This window comes from Suncus etruscus, chromosome 6, assembly GCF_024139225.1.
Source record: "Suncus etruscus isolate mSunEtr1 chromosome 6, mSunEtr1.pri.cur, whole genome shotgun sequence".
Classification (NCBI taxonomy): domain Eukaryota; kingdom Metazoa; phylum Chordata; class Mammalia; order Eulipotyphla; family Soricidae; genus Suncus; species Suncus etruscus.
Genome location: NC_064853.1, coordinates 103,017,110 through 103,024,436, shown reverse-complemented (window position 1 = coordinate 103,024,436; position 7,327 = coordinate 103,017,110).

The following is a 7,327-nucleotide window of genomic DNA, read 5'->3' as shown; positions in this document are numbered from 1 at the left end:
TTTGGGGGGGGTCACACCCGGCAGCGTGCTCAGGGGTTACTCCTGGCTCTGCACTCAGAAATCGCCCCTGGCAGGCACAGGGACCATATGGGATGCCAGGATTTGAGCCACTGTCTGTCCTGAATAGGCTGCATGCAGGGCAAGCACTTTACCACTGTGCTATCTCTCTGGCCCCTCCAAGCCAAGTGCTTTATTATTTAATTTTTTTGTTTTCTGGGTCATACCCAGTGGTGCTTAGGGGTTACTCCTGGCTCTGAGCTCAGAAATCGCTCCTGGCTTGGGGGACCATATGAGATGCCAGGGATAAAACCTGTGTCCATTCTGGGTCAGCTGCGTGCAAGGCAAATGCCCTACCACTGTGTTACCAATCCAGCCCAATTATTTAATTTTTAATGTATTTTAAATTTGGAAAGAACATTCTAGGAAATGCTTAGGGAACCATATCTTGTGGGAATCAGAACCAGGCCTCCCACACACAAAGCATGTATCCCTGCCCTTTGAGCCAATTTTCTTCTGGGCCCCAGTTTTATTACTTGAAAGATGACTTCCAAGGTTCAATTTTCATCTGTTGAGCATAAGCCATCATCCAAGGAAATAGAAGCTGGACCCCTCTTGGGATGGGAAAACAGGTAACTAGAACTAGTTTACTCCTTCCCGCAGAGCCCTTAACTCAAACCCTGGGGGAAATACAGTAGTTTCTATCCTCAAAGATAAAACTTGTTTTTCATGCAGAGGCCACAGGACCGAGGTGGGTGTTTGGCCTGGTTCCTTCTTGCCCAGCACCTCCTTTACCCTCCTCCCCACTGCCCAGGGGCCGGAAGCTCAACAACCCTTGTTCCTTCAGGAGATAACCTCAGTTTGGACCCCAACATTTCATCGTAAGGAGAAAGAAAACTATTTGCAGCTGCCAGGGGAAGTTAGCCACAAAGACACCCTCCTCCCTCCGCCTCACTTGCAGCCCTTGAATGAGCCTGTTTTTAATTTAGAGTGAGTTCTGGAAGCCTCACTGCTCCCTCTGACAGTGACTGGTGACGGTCTTCCACTTACTTTAAGGGAGAGGCAAAGAAGAGAAAGACTGCATCTCCTCTGGGGGAGACCTAAGACTCCCCCCCCAGAGGGGGTGTCACAAAGCTCCTTGGATGAGCTGTGATGAAGAGGTTCAGAGGTGACTTAAAGGCAGCTGTGGGTACCCAAGCTCCCAGGCAGGACCCCAAGAAAGCATAGCCCCTGGCCTTAAGCTTACTGAAGGGTTCCCACATGCTGGAGCAGAGTTGAGCCACATCAGGGTGAGGTGAGGCGAGTTGCAGTATCTAGGGATGCTTTCCTCATGGTTAGATTTTGTTTGGTTAGTTTGGGGAGGGGCCAGAGCAGTGGTCAGAGGCCATGAAGGCAATGTGAAGGACTTGAACTATATAAACAGCCCTAGTTTCCTCATCATTAATGGGGACCATAATAGCACCCATTTGGGAGCATTATAATGAGACCTAAATATTAAAACATTTCCATAGTTCTTGTTCCATTCAGGCAGGCCCATTAGGATTAGCTGTTATTACTATTATTTGGACATTATTATTAACTGTAGTTTTACTAACTATTAGCTCTGTCTCATGGAATGAGGCTTAACTGGTACAATGATCTAAGTGATGTTTGACTGTGTTGTCCTGTTTGCAGAGACCAGAACTGAACTCCCTGCCCCAGAGAGCCCAGCAAACGGTTCAGAGAGCTTTTTCTGTACTGGGTTCTTGAGAATCCTTGCTGTGTTCCATCACCTGGGAACTGTTGGTGTTCCCCAGTTTTTTTCATAGAAAAACCCAGACCAATCTTCAACAAGCTATACAAAGAGGGGATCAGTTATACTAGCAGTCTGGGAGCGGGGGCAAAGGAGGACAACACTGCGGGTTGGAATACCCCTGATTCACTGTCACTATGTATCTTAAATATTACTGTGTAGACTTGTAATTCACATTGGTCATAATAAAAATTATTAAAAGAAATTCTGCCCCAGATGCAGGCAGGTGGGAGTTTGAGAGGAAAACTTTGGACATTGGTGGTAGGAAATGTGCACTGGTGAAGGGTGATGTACATTGTCTGACTAAAACTCAAGCATGAATATTTTTGTAACTATTATATTTAAATAAAGTAAAAAAGAAAAAAAAAGAAAAAGAAAAACCCAGAGATCCAGGGTAGTGAGAAACATCTCTGATCCACCTGATGGAGAACCAGCTGCAACAGCCTTGGAGCCAAGTCCTCTGGCTCCTTCCTCTCAAGCAGTTGTTAATGTAAGATTTGGCAGGAAGATCATAAAATGAGTTGATTGGTCTATACCAGCAACAATAATCCTCAAAAATGAATGCAGTGGTGGTCTCACACCTGACAATTATTTCTCAGGATCTTAGCCTGCTGGGAAGGTTCAGAACAGCATGGAAGCCCTCCAGAATTACCCATCCAACAGCAACTAGACTCCCTGCCAGCACAGCACCCAGAAAAAAAAGTCTGAAGTTTGAGTTTGAAGACATTCCAGACCTGAGAAGTGAAGTAAAGCAGAAGTCTCTCCAAACTCTCACTGTCATCAAGGGAGGTTGCATGCACCAACCCGGGACAAACCTGGTTCAATTCCTGGCATCCTATATGGTCCCCGGAGCTTGCCAGGAACAATTTCTGAGCACAGAGCCAGGAAAAACCCCTGATCATCGCAGAGTGTGGCCCCCAAACCAATCAATCAATCAATCAATAAATAAATAAAGGGGGGAGGTGCTGATTGAGAAAATCTGGCTTTCAGAGTTTTTTTTTTTTTTTGGCTTTTGGGCCACACCCGGTAACGCTCAGGGGTTACTCCTGGCTATGCGCTCAGAGTCGCTCCTGGCTTGGGGATATGGGACGCCGGGGGATCGAACCGCGGTCCGTCTCCTAGGCTAGCGCTGGCACCTTACCTCCAGCGCCACCGCCCGGCCCCTGGCTTTCAGAGTTTTAAAAAAAGTCTCGTAATTGGCATGAGACTAGATGAGACTCTTCGGAGGCAGCTGATGGCCCAATGCTGGCACGTGCAGCCAAATCACCAGCATGTGAGTAATTATCTTCTTTTTAGAGACCTTCAAAGAACTGCTGTCATAAACTCATTTATTTTAGGGACTCGGGGCAGGCTCCGAGACACGGACCTGCCTCACAGGCTCACCTCACTGTTAGGAATCTGTTCTGGGTAATTAGTGATAGTCTCACCCTGCTCTTTCCTGGTCCCTCTTTTCAGAATACACAACCTTTGTTCCCACCCTACCCTCCCAATTCCTCTTTAAATTAAGTACTTCCAAGAATCTTTTAAATGTTGAGATCCAAACTGTGATACTGGGGTCACAGAGATAGTACAGGGGATAAGGTAAGACACTTGCCCTGCAAGTGGGTTTGGTTTTGGGTTTGGGTTTGGTCACTGAACACTGAGCCAGGATAAGCCCAGAGCACCTCCGGGGGTAGCCCCCATGCTTCTCTCCCATCACCACAAAAACAAACAAAACTATGATATCCATATCTCAACACCCCAAATAAGAGTTGCCGGTTACTTTAAACTCTAAGTTTTCTTTTCCCATCATGCTTTTATTAACGTGCTGTGGGGGTCAGGGCAGAAGCAGACATCCCCAGCATTGTATCAACCCCAGCATGAGCAAGAACATAGCACAGAGGCACCCTACTGTGACCCCTAGGTCCTTTTCTGTGGAACATTCACATGACCGGCCCACAGAGATTTCTTTCTTTCTTCAGGGCAAGCTGGTGCACCCCCCCCCCCAGAAGCACAATTAGAGGCTTGACCTGGTCTGACTGTAAGACCTGTCTGACTGTCAGGAACAACCTCTGCAGATCACCACACCCTGCCGGGGACTTGGCATCCTCCTGCGAGCCGGAGCAGGTCCTCTGTAAGCCCAGAGATCCTACCGCCTAGTCTTCTTGGCTCGTGGATAGAGGGAAACAAAAACAAATTCTGGGCTCCGGGGATGTGTACGTCTACCCACAGAGCTACCTACAGTTCACCTTCTCTTCCCCGGCTCCCCAAACTTGCCCCAAGGTAGACACCTGCCTAAACATCACTGCAACAGGCGGTGCACTGCTGCTGCTCCCTGGGGCGCAGTTCAGACGGGAAAGCTGGTGCACCCGAGGGGGACAGGACAGGACAGAGTGCAGGAGAGCCTAGCAGGTGAGGAAGGCAAAGGCCTGGGGAGACTCGGATCGAGGGGGGCTGAGTTCTGATCTCTCAGAGGCCAGGCCAGTGTCTCCCTGCGGCCCTAGAGATGCTCTTTCCTTGTGGTTGCATCCTGCAGTTCTTAGGTCAGAGTCTGGCTTTGCCCTGTCCTGATGCGCGGGGGCAAGCGAATCTGAATCCTTGAGTCCCGACTTGCAGCGGCAGGCCCCGGCGACCGACACACACACACACACACACACACACACACACACACACACACACACACACACACACACAGTCCAGGCGCCCTGGACAGACAGACACACACACACGCACGCACACGCACACACAGTCCAGGCGCCCTGGACCTCGACAAACAGACAAACAGACACACACACACACACACAGAGTCCTGGACCTCGACAGACAGACACACAGACAGACACACACACACACACACACACACACACACACACACACACGCGCGCGCGCACACAGAGTCCAGGCGCCCTGGACCTCGACAGACAAACAGACACACACACACACACACACACACACACAGTCCAGGCGCCCTGGACAGACAGACAGACACACACACACGCACGCACACGCACACACAGTCCAGGCGCCCTGGACCTCGACAGACAAACAGACAGACACACACACACACACACACACACACACAGAGTCCTGGACCTCGACAGACAGACACACAGACAGACACACACACACACACACACACACACACACGCGCACACAGAGTCCAGGCGCCCTGGACCTCGACAGACAAACAGACACACACACACACACACACACACACACACACACACACACAGTCCAGGCGCCCTGGACCTCGACCCCGGGGCGAGGCGCCTTGCGCGCTAATCGGACCCGACCCGATGGCCCCGCGCGCCCTGCGAGCTTGCAGCCCGGACGCCGCCCGGTGCGGGACAGGACCCGGCCCGGGGGACGCGCTGGCCGGCCGGGACCTCGCTCACCTTGATGTTGCGGAAGGCGGAGCGCGTGCAGTCGCGGGCGCCGCCGGGAGACCTGCTGCCGCCTGGACGCGCGTCGAGCTGGCGCGGGAACCCCATGGCGCGGCGCGGTGCGGTGCGGTGCGGGCCAGGCCGGGGCGCGGACGGGGAGACTGGGCGGGAGGCCGCGGCCACGCGTTTTATAAATGGGGCCGCCGCGGTCGCGCTCTCTCCTCCCCCTTTCCGGCCGTCGGAGGCGCCGCAGCCCCCGCCCACGCCCCGCGGACCGACCCCGCAGGTGGGAGGCGGCGGCCCCGACCCCGGGGACGCGGGGTGCCGCGCGCGCTGCGGGCAGAGGGGCTGGCGGATGTTGCGCACGGGGCGCCGGGGTGCCGGCGGGGCGCGGGGTGCCAGGGAGCCTCCGCCGGGCCGGGGGTGCGCACGGGAGCCGAGGGGTGCCGGGGTGCCCGCGACCGCCAACGGGGAACTGGTCAGCCCGGCCCGCGGGAGTCCCCGCGCCGCTCTCCCGCTGGCCGGGCGCGCGGGTTGGAGTTGGAGTTGGAGTGGGAACTGGAGCCGGGGCGGGAGCGGGTCTCTGCTTGTCCGCACTCGCAGGACCGGCCTTGGCCCCCGTTCCGGGGATGGCTCGCGGCCCAAGACGCCGTTCGCGACCTGCACGGATTTCTGTGGAAGCTGCTCTTTGCGCAAGGTGGGGGGCAAGGGGCCGCCCCGGGCTCGGCCCCGCTCTGGCTCGGCGCCCAGGTAAACTCCGGGCGCTGTCAAGTGTCAGCAGGGCTGGGTCTGCTGGGCTAAAGAAGGGGGGTGGCGGGGCCGGACGGACGGGACGCACCCCGTTGACCTTTCTCTCCCAGGGCTGGAAGACTGGAAGACGGACCAAGCAGCGACCTCATGATTGAGGCCCACTCACCCCATGCCCATCCCATGCCCCCAAACTGGTTTTTGCTTCCTGATCTGGGTTACACGTGCAGAGAAGAAAAAGAAAAAGAAAGTGAAGCATTTCTAGAAATGTCTAGATGTTCTGTCACTAGTCCTGCAGCAAGCCAGGGAGTACTTTTCTTGATTCCTACCGTCCCCCGCAGAAGTCAAGTCTGCAAACCCACCACCGATGCACCCCAGATGCACCCCAGTTCCTAGGCAGTTGGGGCCACAGAGACAAAGGCCACAGGCAAGATGGACAGTGTATGTCTTTGGGAGTGGGGGAACATTGGTCACCATCAGTAGTGCTTGGTCTTCTCCCAGTTTCATGCTTGGTTGGGAGTGTCTCAGTAGTACCCGGATCAATCCCTGAAACCTGCCTGCAAAACAGCCTGCTGTGCTGTCTGTATGGGCCATTGCCTCACCCTGCCCCACCCCACAGGCCTGAAGCCTTTCCAGGCCTGGCTTAGGCTGACCTGTTCCTGGAACTTCTCCTGTCTGTCAACCTGCTTGTGAGCCTGGGAGCCAAGTCTGCAGTGCTAGAGGAAAGGCCAAGAGCTCAGCACCACCTCACCCGCCTGCAGAGCATACTGCATGCACAGAGGGTCCTGGAACCCTGTGTGTCTCGCACCTTAGACCCTCTTAGAGAGCCTGGCACACAAGGACAGCTGCCATCACAGAGCATTCCAGTGCCAGGGATTCCCCACATTCCATGGCCTCCAGCTTTAGCTCCAGAATTGTAGGCACACCTGTCCAATTTAGCTCCAAAGCAGAGCAAGTCGAACAGTGAGGGGGCCATCAGTCTTGCTTCCAGGAAAGCCAAGCAAAGGAGGAACAGCGGCAACCCAGCTAGACCACCAGGCCAGGGACCACAAGCCGCATATGGACCACATCATAGCACCCCAGATTTACCCAAGGGCTAGAATCTGGCTAGAACCAGGCAGGCAGGCAGGCAGGGACGGGATCCCCACGGCAATGAATTCTTAAGATGTAATAAAACCAAGAGATCATATTTGGAGGAGTTACTTCATCATTGATGAGTCTCACCTGGTGCCATTTTAAACTCAGAAAACACTGGGCCCTCGCTGGGAGAAGTTCCAGCAGGAAGAAAGACCAGGAAAGGAGTAGCAAAGACGACCAGCGACTGCCCCCTGATAACAGGAGTAGCAACAGGACTCTAACCTGGGTAGAAAGTCACATGTGGGGCAGGCTGAGAAAACCCTGTAGAAGTTAACCTAGATGGGGTCGGGGC